The following is a 12650-nucleotide window of genomic DNA, read 5'->3' as shown; positions in this document are numbered from 1 at the left end:
TGCAGTGGAGAGTGTTAGAGCTTGGTCAGACATTGAAGAAGCCAATGTCATCCATCAAGCTCAGTCCATCTACAGTTGTCCTGGATTGTGTCTTAGCACTTAACTTTGATGACTCTGGAAGAGAAAGGCCAATGACCTTGTGAAGCTCTGCCTCACTTAAATCCAATTCACATGCAAGTCAAGACATCATTTCATGATGTCAATTTTCTTCTCCAAAATGAAGGACAAACAATATTATACACTACAAATGGTACTAAGAGCTGGAGATACCAAACGACAATCAATCTACCCACAAAGCGATCAGTGAGGAAAGAAAGAATATCAAGGAGAGGTGGAAACAGTAGAGGAAAGAATCCAGGTGGCCTACAACATAGTTTACAACTGGAACTATAAAAACTATAAAAATTGTAACTGTAAAAACCCACCTATCAAATCCCAGAGTGGTTCCAGGGACAGAATCCTAAATTCCAGTAGAGAGTAGGTTGGATGATACAAGAGAAGTAGCATGATTTGAAGCTTGTGATCAGAAAGGTGAGTATAGACCTGTGATTTCACTGTTTTGTCTAATTTCCAAATGAGGAAAATTCTTTTACCCTGTAAGACAGATCTCCAAACCTGTTCTACAACACAGAATCATAGAGCAAAGATTCTTGTGGACCCATTTGGTACTCTAGTGAAACCTAGGAACCCCTTCTTGGAATAGTGCTTCTAAATGAATTGAATAAAATACATGGGATTACAAATGAAGACATTTTGACAAAGTGCAATTTTCCTGAATAATTTTTAAAAACTGTAGCATAGTAATAGATCTAGCATAGTGATTTCAAAGTGGTAATGACTATAAATGATAGATCAGATATCTGTATTGGTCATTGGATATCTGTGATTGCTACTGGTGACAAAATTACAGGTAGTACTCATGCTCCTAGGGTATTTCCCACATTTGTAATTGAAGGAAAAACTAAATTCCAGTTAAACATTATCAAAAATAAAGGGATAATTGTTCCCCCTCTAACTTCGTGGACCTTTGAAATCTACCTATGGTCTCTCTAAGAACTCTTGGCTTACACAGTTTACTATAACACTGACTTGCCCAGGGTCCAATGGCAAGTACAATTTGAATTGAGACTTGAATCAGATCTTCCTGGCTTGAAGGCAAGTTCTGTTTCCTACCCCCATACAATATCTAGGTGAAATAATACAGGTATTCTGAGATTACAGGTTCAGAGAGGTTAAGGGACTCTCCCATGGTCGCACAGATGGTGTCAGAAGCCTGATTCTAGTTCAAGAGTTCTGGAGGCCAAGTATAGACCTCTTTCCACTGCATCACATTACTCCTCCTAAAGAGTTTAGGTTTCAATACAAACCCATGACCATCCATTACAAGGGTGCCCTTCCCAAAGTGGTTAATTGATTCATGGGCACAATCTCACTTGACAAAATTAGTTCCAGATGAATATTAGCAATAGGACAGAAAAAAGAAAAGCATTCAGAGGAGTCGGTACCAGCAGAACTCAAACACAAATGCAGATGGCTACCAGCCACCTAATTCACTTCATACCTGTTTGACAAACCATGGAAACTGAGTTTGGTTAGAATGTATTCATTTCTTCAAATGATACTGGTTGGGGTAATAGCATATTCCAGGGGTTTAGCAACAAACCTTGTTTCCACCCATCAAAACAGACTGCCAAGTAGTTAATGAGCATTTGTTAAGACCTACTTTATGCCAGAAACTAGGCTAATAACTGGAAATGAAATGAAAAGTAAAAAAACAGTCCCTGCTCTCAAGGAACTCACAATCTAATGGAGAAGAGAAACGGGGGCGGGGGGAGAAGAGAGAGAGACAGAGACAGAGAGAGACAGAGAGAGACAGAGATAGAGACACAGAGACAGAGACAGAGACAGAGACTGAGACAGAGACAGAGAGAGGGAGAGAGCAAATAATCAAGACATATTCAGGAGAAACTGGAGATCATCAACAAAAAGAAAGGCACTAGCATTAAGTGGGATTCGGGAAAATGTAGAAAGTATGATTGGACCAAAGGAAAATATATTTTGATGGAGAATAAAATGGAAATCATTAGCACCTGGAATGCTGCCCCTCTGGAATACCATAAAGAAACTTTGGGGAACATATCATAATAGAAAGGAATCAAAGGACATTGGTTTGAATCTCTACTTTTTTGCTTACTATCTATGTGACCTTGCATATTGCCTAACCTCTTAACCTTAGTTTCTTGATCTCCAAAAATGAGAGCATTAGAAGAGAGGACCTTAAAGTCCCCATCTAGCCATACTTTATGAAGTCATGATTTTAAGCCAGGGAAAAGCATGAGGGCTCTTGGCACCTGGTGATGTGGGGAAAGGGAGTCAAAAAGTAGAAATATTCAAAAGTAATGCATCAGGTCAGAGATCATTTTTTATATTTTTGTAAGTTTGCCCAGGACTGGTTATGAGATTATTCTTTAGTCTAAAGTAACATTTCTCAAACAAAATTCTCCAGTAGGTATATTTCCGTGCAACATGAATAGATTTCCAACATTTTAAGCTGGAAGAAACCACAGAAGTCATCCAGACTAACGATTCATTTTCAGATGAATAAACTGAGGACCATAGAGTTCACATGATTTGTCCAGGGTCATATAGGTGGTAAGTGGTAGAGATAAAAGTTAACCCCAGAGTCTGATTCCAAAACCAGACTCCTTTGTTCTACATGATGCTTTTTCCCTGGGTCCAAGAGAAAATTTCACTGCTCGGGTTATTTTCTTGTTGAAATATTAAATATGAAATGATTGATGTTCCAGGAAGATTTTATATAGTTATTTCAATACGAAAATAGCCTTTGTTTCCTCTATTTCCTCCAAAATCTCCCCAGCCCCTATTTATGCTGAAAGTATTCATGCTGTTAGGACCACCATCACTCCCTTGCTGCCACCGCAGGCCAGTATTTAGTGATTTCCATCACTGTACTTCAAACCACAGAGTGTTCACAGTCAAATTAGTTTGGGGGAAAAAGTGGTCTACAGCATTCATCCATTCAACCATATGTTTTGAACCCCTTTTCTAATTACTTAAGTATAAAAAGAGACATTAAAATGTCAGCTTCCCCCCCAGGAGGCTGACATATGCTGAAGACCATGGCAATTACCCCCAGATGAAGGGAAACGATCTCCTGGGGATAGAAGGATCTCTTTCCATCCAAAGTGCCAGCCAGTGTAAACTAAGCACCAGGCCAGTTCAGAAAGAAGAGTTTCCCAAATGGTACAAACCAAGAAATAGACACAAGAGCTAGAAGCAGAGAGATGGAGCGAGGAATCTCTAGCCAAGGAAGTCTGCAATGGAGAGAAGGAAGCAAGCTACCAGAATTATCATCAAAACGGTGGATTGTCTGACATTGTCTGCCTCTTGAAAAGTTTTACCCCTTTTCTTGTGCCAGTGAGCCTTCCCCACCTAAAGCTTTGCTCTGACCTAGGAGTCCTTGAGCCCACTAGCTTGCATGCCAAGATCCTCTTCTTGTCCTGTTTGTCAGTGAAGACTTGAGCAGACCTGAAATGTGCCCTCTATATTGAAGTGTTTCCACCAAGAGAGGAGCAAAGAAAACAATCACTTGAAATTTCATCAGTCGGTTCATAGGCCAGTTTTCCTCCTCCTAAGTAAAACCAGGTTGCATGATTTAAAGACGCTTAATGAAAGATTTTCTCAGTTCTATTAATTAGTGTCAATTGCAATGGCGATTTCTGTTTCAAATTAATTCCCCTTTGTTACTTCGCCCCTTCATGATTCTAGCAAGCTCTTCACCAGAGAGGCAAACACTAATAAATAATCCCTAACCTAAATTGTTTGGACAAGTTTCTGATGACTTCATTAAGGTTGACGGGGACCAAATAGAAGACAAAGAAACAGAAAAATTGTAAAAAAAGTTATGGGCTCAGGGCACCTAAGTGGTTTGAGCACCAAGCCTAAAGATAGGAAGTCCTGGGTTCAAGTCTGTCTCAGACCCTTCCCAGCTATGAGACCCTGGGCAAGTCACTTAATCTCCATTGCCTAGCCCTTACCACTCTTCTGCCTTGGGAGCAATATTTCATATTGATTCTAAAAGAGAAGGTAAGGTTTAGGGGAAAAAATGATGGCCTTGGTGGTTCCTAGTGGAGGGAAAAGATAATTGGATGAGATGGAGGCAATAAAAAGCAGGCAATTTTGTTACACTCATGTCAAAATGGAAGATCACATTTCAGAGGCAACCCTTTTTCTGTTTTTTTGTATACTCAAACATTTGTTAGTTGATGACTATTTATTTCATAGTAATTTTTTCTTCAAGAAAGAAATGAAACTTTTGAGCACAGTAAAAACTTTTATCAGTCAATCGATAGCAATCATTCGATTTCTCATTTTATAACAAGCACCCTGTTAGTCTCTGAGGATACAAAAACAAACAGTTCTTGACTTCAAGAAGCTTACATTCAATTTATATCTTTTGTTGTGGTTCTTCTTATCCCAAGAATTGGAAAATATTTGTCTTTTGATTTAAAATAACTACTAGCATGCAATTATCAATAATAGGGGAATCGATCTTGATCAATGATACATGTAAAACCCAGTGGAATTGTGCATCGGCTATGAGGGGGTGGTGAGGAGGGGAGGGAAAGAACATGAATCATGTAACCATGGAAAAATATTCTGAATTAATTAATTAAATTTGTTCAATAAAAAATAAATAACTACTAGTAAAGATGTATTAGATTAGTCAGGGAGACTGAAGGAGTCAGCTAGTACTCAGATATCCTCAACATCACATATCCCGAACCCTAAGATCCAGGTTTGAGTCTTTCCTTACATACTGGCTAGTTCTGTGATCTTGGATAAATCATTTAACTGATAATCAGAGACTCAGTTGTTGGCCTCTAAAATGAGAATAATATGAATTCTCGTACTTCTTCAAATAAGTGACTTGTGAATTCTTTTAATTGATGGCTTACAAAGTGTTAACTCAAAATAGACAAAGAATAAAGAATTCCCTTTCACAAATAGCACTAACCTTCATGAAGTTGATCTAAAGCTAAAAGTAAAAATAAAATAAAATAATAAAATAAAGATAATATATATAAAATATTGGGTAAATTTTAAAGGCTTATACGAGCATCAGCTATTATCAAAACATCATGATGCCAAGTGGGCTACTCAAAGCTTGGGGGCTTCTTTTTACTCAAAGGACCATATAATAGTACACGTCTTAGCCATTTGCTTATAACTGTTTCCCTCCTCCTGTAAACCAGAATATTATGCATCCCTTTTCCCCTTTGTTCATTCGAATAAGTATCAAGTCTTTTTAAAAAGAAAGAAAAAATATTTAGTTAAGAGGAGAGGAGAGGAATATTATGAAATCTTAGCTGAAGACCACTGGTGAGAAGAGAAAGGACATGGATCTCAGTTATTCCAATTAAGGGACATAGATGAAAGAAGGATGCAAACAGCCTGGTGAAGGTCTGGACTGAACATGAACTGGAAAAATCAAGGAAGGACAGGCAGCAGTCTCCACAAAGACAGGGAGCTAACATGTAAACGTTACACCCCAGAGTAATGAAATCCTTTCCTAGTTATTTATGTGTTAGCCACATGTGGCCTCCAAATGAAAAACAAATGGAAAAGCTTGAAATCCTCTAGAGTTGACTCTTCTTTATCCCTGAAGGGAAGAGGTTTTTGCTCTTTAGTAAAAGAAAATTGTTTTGTTTTTGGTTTTGGTGGTTCCCCCCCCCCCCCAGGAAGAACCTACCCCACTAGAGGAGCCCAATTCCAGGTGAGAGTCCTCAAGATTGAGAAGTTGCTGTTGACTAGTGGTAAGAACAGGGTTTGTAGGAGATGACAAAGGGATCCATGGCCAAATAAACCTCAAGTAAGTGATTGTCCCAGGAGGAAAATTCTCTTTTTTATTTGAAAGTTTTTAATTAATTAATTTAGAATAGATTTCCATGGTTACATGGTTCATGTTCTTCCCCCACCCCCACCCCAATCCCATAGCCAATGAACAACTCCACTGGAACTAGGAGAAAAATTCTAAGAACAGGAAGGTTTTTGTTTAGGAAATTAGAGCCTAATGATATCACAAAGATGTCCCTAAGAGGCAATTGAGTTCTACAGTGGATAGAGTGCTAAACCTTACATCAGAAAGATGAGTTCAAATTCAGCATCTCCTACTTATTAGCTTTGTGATTCTGGGCAAGTCACTTTAATGCCTGTCTCAGTTTCCTCAGTTGTAAAATGAGGCTAGCAGGGTATCTATATGGCTCCATGGTTAAAGAGCCTGGTCTGGAGATGGGAGGTCCTGGGTTCAAATTTGACCTCAGATACTTCCTAACCATATAACCCCAGATGAGTTACTTAAATAAGATTGTCTAGCTTTTTCAGTTCTTTTGCCTTTCCCAACACTTAGCATTGATTCCAAAGTGGAAGGAAGGGGTCTTTTTTTTTAATTAAGGATTATCCTTCAAAGATTGAATGAGAAAATATTTATAAAGCCCTAAAGCAGCTTTCCTTCTCTTTATCCTAGATTCTTCCCTCCTCAATCCACCCTCCACATAGCCATCAAATTGGTATTCATAAAAGACAGATATAATCATGTCACTCCTCTACTCAAGTAGCCTCAGAAGCTCCCTGTTGCCTCCAAACTTTTAAGCCCTTGATCTTCCAGCTCTCACAATAGTCCTCACTTAACTTATTGAGTTGAATGATGGGCAAGCATGAAGGCAAAGGAGAAGAATATTCTAAAGTCTAAAATGCCGCATGAACACATTGGAAAAACTTTCCAATGACATCAAAAGAGTTTATGAAGTAAAAATTGGAATTGCAGATGTCTTCAAAGAACAAATTAAGGTCACATAAAGTATTTACTAAACATGACTTCAGTATTAAGTAGAGAAGTTGTATGTGTGTGTATTTTAGTTAAAGATATTTATTTTGAGATTCTGTCATGAATACAAAACATTGAGCGAGTAGACTGGGGTCATGTGCTCAGAAAGCTGGCTTACATCTTGGGCTCTGTGGCATTATAGACAAAACTCTCACCCTCCGATTCAGCCTTCAGAGCAAGTGTGTGTGTGTTTATTACACACACACACACACACACACACACACACACACACACACACACACACACACATATTCAATCTTGCCCACTCACTTTAGATAGACTGGCTGGTAGATTCTCACAGGGCAAATTAATCAAATCTGATGTCCTAATTAAGCTGGTAAATGCTGATGATGAAGAGTGTGGTATGGGGGATGAGAAATCAGGAGTTCTAGCCCAGGCTTTGACATCGGCTGTAACCCAAGACATGTTAAGCAAACTGGGTTATGGATGGTCCAGTAGAAAATGCCCTGCTCTGGTTCAGGAGAGTATACATCATGAGTTAGATGGTTAGATGTGCAGCTCCAAGCTTAATCTGGAGTGTGGGTCTTTTCCATTCATATTCCCCTAGTGGAATGGTCTCTATTTAAACTCTATGAAAAAAACACAATCCCACAGAAAATCCAGGAGTACTCAGATGGCTCAAGATCTTGGCCTCTTTTTAGTATTAATCATCCTAACAGATAGAGGGGCATGATGGGAAGATAGCCAAGAATCCCAGATAAGCACCAGAATTCTGATACTCTGTTCCCATGAGTGGCCCCTCATTCCTTCTCCTCCCGTTCTCCGATAAGCAGCAATCATCAAGCAAGTTCATTCTAATTGGTTCCATGTATAAGATATAATCTCCTCTTGCCCTTTTCAAGTATCTTGCTTGCCAGTCTTGTAATGGCCTTAGTCCAATAGTCAACATTATCTTCAAGGCATGATTCCACTTGGGATCTTATTCCTCCGTGTGCTTATTCTTTCTTTGACTTCATACAAAAAAACTTGGGACTTCGTCCCATGATTATAAAATGAAGAAGTTGTATTTGATGACCTGAGTAGATGAAGAGTTGATCTCTGAGTCAGGAAGACTTGGGTTCAAACTCTACATCTGACGCAAGGAATTCTCTAAGGATATAATTTGCAGAAAAGGTTCGAACCTGCAATGGTAAAGATCATTTTTTATTCATCTGAAAGTTCCCTATACCAAAGCAATAAGAGGTCTTGTCTATCTTTTTGTCCTATTTTGAAGATGTTTTCCACCTCTGTTATTGTATGTCACATAATATCACCATGGCAATTATGATGTCACATGACATAACTATGCCCATTGTGAATTTTCAGATAAAAGAGTGTTTCCTGTCACCTCACTTTCATTTGATGTAACATGCTACAAAAATGGAGGACACACACAAATATGTCTTAGAAAGAAAAGCAAAATATCCAAATTGTTATTCTGTACGCAATAAAGGACATCCCACTTCATCTAAATCTAAACATAAAAAACAACTCAAGGATGGCAGAGAGTGTACAAAAAGCTCAAAATCTCTCCCAAAGGATGGAGCCAGAGCTCAGCCAAGCTCACGAAGAGGACATTCTCCAAGTAAAAGGAGGAGCAAAAGTCAACCCAGACATAAGGAAGTTCGTACAAAGCCACATCAATCCATTTCTAAGTGCCCTCCTTCCAAGGATTTGAAAAGAAGTTTAGAAACTCAGAAATCTCTTATTATGCAAATGTCCAACATGGAATCCTCTAAAAAGTCTTCATCTGACCATCCCAAAATGATCTCTACTGCACTTTCCAGTCTCCACTAATGACCTGTTACCATCATGTATACTTTAATTGTTTGTCATTACTGTGATCTGTTTGTTTTTAGCCATACCCTATCCTGATTCCTTGATGAATTCCCACTACATGCCACCAACTTATTGGACTAGATCTCGGAGCTCACAATCCATGGACGTTTCCTCCCCAATATCCGGTAAGTGGCATGACAGTACCACCTGCTGGCTAAACTTCTCATAGCTGGCAAGTGTCCCTGGGCCCTGGATATGGTCTGGCTCTATATAACAGGGCTGGCTAGTCAAAAGCTTAGAATTCGGCATAAGGTACATTTCCATTGGATGCCCTCCAAGGGGACCTAGTACTGGAAATACTCCAAATTCTTGTTACCATATTCTTACCTACAGCAAGGTCTCCAGGTTCCAACATATTTTCACTTGGCAAGGTATGGTTTTGGTACAGTATTTACTTTGGGATTTTTTTCCTACAAAAATTCTTTTTCAACTAATTGAGAGTGCCCCTTTCCCCTGAAGTTGCAAAAAGAACTACCTTTACTATTCCCGATTCATCCTGTCTATGACTTGTTAGCATATTGTCTCCCCCATTTGACTGTGAGTTTCTTGAAGGCAGAGGGGCCATCTTTTTATCTTTCTTTGTACCCCAACATACCTGGCACACAATTTGTTATTCAGTAGTTTTTCAGTTGTGTCTGATTCTTTGGGACCTCATTTGAGGTATTCTTGGCAGATGCTAGAGTGGTTTGCCCATTTCTCCAGCTCATTTTTCAGATAAGGAAATTGAGGCAAACATGGTTAAAATAACCTTTGAGGGGAGCCCAGCTAGTAAGAGTCTGAGGCCAGATTGGAACTCTGGAAGATGTCTTCCTAATTCCAGACTCAGCACTCTATCCACTGGGCCACCTTTGTTCAGGTAGGTTATCCTTCTACCAACCTAGGATGCATAATCCCTCAAGACCAGAATCTATGATAATGACATTTTCTGTAACCCACCAAATGCATCTCTCTGTGGTCAATCTTGGTGAGAAGTCTCTTTGGTCTAGCACTTAGAATGCCAGATATGCAATCCAAACTCTCCCAGTTTCATAAGAACCATCTGAACTTCCAATTCCCCTGCTATTATTTTAGAGAACCAAGGGCAATCTTCCCTGTATTCTAGGTCAAGTCATTGGAATGGAGACCTTTTGTGAATTATTACCATTCATGCATTTTTAGGGTCTGGATCTATGACATCATCCATATAGGGAGGTCCCAGTGTGAAAACTTCTTCCTATCACAAGTTAATATCTAGTTTATCTGTAAGATTTTTCCTGAGCTAGGGATATCATAGGATCATAGATCAAGAGTGTGAAAGACCCAAAGTAGCCATCTCGACCAACAACCTAAACTTATTTCTATAATCCTTACCTTTTGTCTTAGAGTTGATACTAAGGATTGGTTCCAAGGCAAAGAGCCGTAAGGACTAGACAAAATTGGGGTTAAGTTGACTTGCCTAAGATCACACAGCTAGGAAGTATCTGAGGTCACATTTGAACCCAAGACCTCCTATCTCCAGGCTTGGCTCTCTATCCACTGAGTCACTTAGCTGCACACATATAGAGGAGAAAACTGAATTCCAAAGAAGGAAAGTATCACACAGGTAGGAAGTGAACTAAAGCAATGAGATTCGAAACCTTTGCCTCTTGACTCCAAAGCCCACCAATAGCATGTTAAGTAAACTTGTTCAGGGTCACCTAGGTATTTATGTGCAGAGTTAGCCTCACGTCCACTAGAGCCCATTGTTAGTTTTTAGTGTGGGCATTTACATCTGAGAAATCAGCAAACATTACAAATCCAGGCTGGATTTCTTGTTTTGGTGATTGTTTCTAGCCTAAAGAAAGCAATGGGGGGGGGGAGTTAATAATGCAGATTAAACTCCAAAGTGTGTCTTGAGTGCATTTGTTTTTCTCAGGGACCTGTTAAACATTTCCCAGCTCAGTGCTGGATGGATGATAGAGTGGGCACTTCCTGGAACCAAGTCTTCCATGTACTTTTCCAAGTTTCCTCTTGGAGTTTCCAAGTGATTCTCTTTTTATAATAGTAAGCACTGATTGTCAATATTTACATATTTAATGCATGGGTCTATTTAGTCTATATTAGTATAAATTTAATGTATTATGAATATTGTAAAAATGCAGCAAGTACTTGAATGAATTGGGCAGCTCAAGTATTGAAACTGATTTAAAATGTTTTCAAAATCCATCTGATATGGGTCCAGGTAATGCGGGATATATAATGAAAAGAAGGACAAGAGGTGTTTTTCTCTTTTTTTTTCTCCTAAGTTACCGATAATTTAAGTACTACCCAGGGTCAAGTCTTGCCAGTTAGCTAAGATTTACCACCTTTGAGGAATCATCAAATTTGTTATATAGCATCTCTTCCAATCAGTCCTGCTCCTTGGAGGAAAAAAACAACAACAATGAGTCAATCAGGCATGGGCATCCTCAATAATATAATGATAAAGCAAGTATAGAATGCTTTAAGGTTTGTAACATGTGTTACATACATTATATCATGAGTCTCACCACCACTCTTATAATCCCCATTTTACATTTGAAAAAACTGAGGCTGGGCAAAGGTTAAGTGACTTTCTGAGATTCTTCATGAGCCCATGGAGCACAGCTAATCCATAGAGTTTTCTTGGCAAGGATACTGGGGTGGTTTTCCATTTCCTTCTCCAGTGGATCCTTTTGTCAGGTAATCAGAGGTTAAGTGACTTTCCCAGGGTAAAACAACTAGCAAATGTCTAAGACTGGATATGAAATCAAAACTTTCTCATTCCAGGACCCAACATCTTCCATCTTTCTCCATCTAATGGACATCCATTGTCAGAACTACATTTTGAAGCTTTTATGACTAGCCTGAAAGTTGGTGAACCCCACCCCCACCTTCCAGAATCCAATTTCATCACCAAGATGAGACACCAGAGCAGGATGTTAGTTGGAGGACACCTTCAGGATAATGGACAGCAAGAGGAGGAAGCACTATTTCATCCATATTTCCCTGCTTTCTTCTCAGTTCAAACCCAGTTTTGGTGGTTCATTTGATATCAGACAATTATCCTGAAAAGCCTGACCTCTGATTTCTTTGCTATTTTTTCTCACTCTGTTACATCTAATAAACCCTCAGCCTTTTCCCCAATATTCCAAAGAGTGCCTCAAATTATTTTATCTCATTTCTATCTGAGATGGAATCAAGAATCTCTGAGTCTTAATCTCACTCCTAGACATCTAGTGAGACAACCTCAACCTTAGTTTTCTTCCTACAAAATGGGGATAGTAATATTTGTGCTCCTGGACCTCACAGTGTTTTGATAAGGGAAATAATCATAGAATGGGAGTTATGTTATTTTTGCATTTCTTCCAGACTTGCCTTCAGTTAACCAATCTGTAGTCCCCCAGGTTACCCACACAGTTGGGCAAGAATTACAATTCAACCCTGTCTTTGGAAACTTTAATTATACACATATTTTACAGATTTATAGAAAAATTCTGTACAAATTTACAAATATATACAAAATATAAAAATATAAATCTTTCACTTTTACAACTATTAACATTCAAATTTACATAAATATACAAGAATATACAAGACATATATAAGAATATACCAAAATATTGTATAGTACTTAGAGTCAGAGAATCTGTGCTCAAATACCAGCTCTGTACCATGTATTATATTAACCTTGGTCACATCAACTCTCTTGGCCTCAGTTTCTTCATTTGTAAAATCAGAGGGTTGGTCTAAATAGCCTTTGAGATCCCTTCCTGTACCAAATCTATGAAACAGAAAAAAAATAATTTTGTCATTCCATGTTTCATCCCATTTTCCTGGCTGGTGATTCCTCCTCTAAATTTCATAGAAAGGATAAAAACAGAGTTTATATCTAAATCCCTTTGTGAAGAGAGTCAGTCCCCTACAT

The 12650-nt window shown here is 38.7% G+C and overlaps 1 long non-coding RNA gene across 1 annotated transcript; it reads left to right on the top strand.

Annotated features, from left to right (window-relative positions):
- The first annotated feature begins 8247 nt into the window (after nt 1-8247).
- LOC103100920 (uncharacterized) lies at nt 8248-11871 on the top strand. Its single transcript, XR_470685.2, has 2 exons — nt 8248-8871; nt 11513-11871. It is a non-coding gene; the product is annotated as an uncharacterized LOC103100920 (long non-coding RNA).
- Nucleotides 11872-12650: the final 779 nt, after the last annotated feature.

The sequence above is a fragment of the Monodelphis domestica genome, chromosome 7 (genome assembly GCF_027887165.1).
Source record: "Monodelphis domestica isolate mMonDom1 chromosome 7, mMonDom1.pri, whole genome shotgun sequence".
Lineage (NCBI taxonomy): Eukaryota > Metazoa > Chordata > Mammalia > Didelphimorphia > Didelphidae > Monodelphis > Monodelphis domestica.
This window is presented reverse-complemented; position numbering and strand designations above follow the sequence as displayed.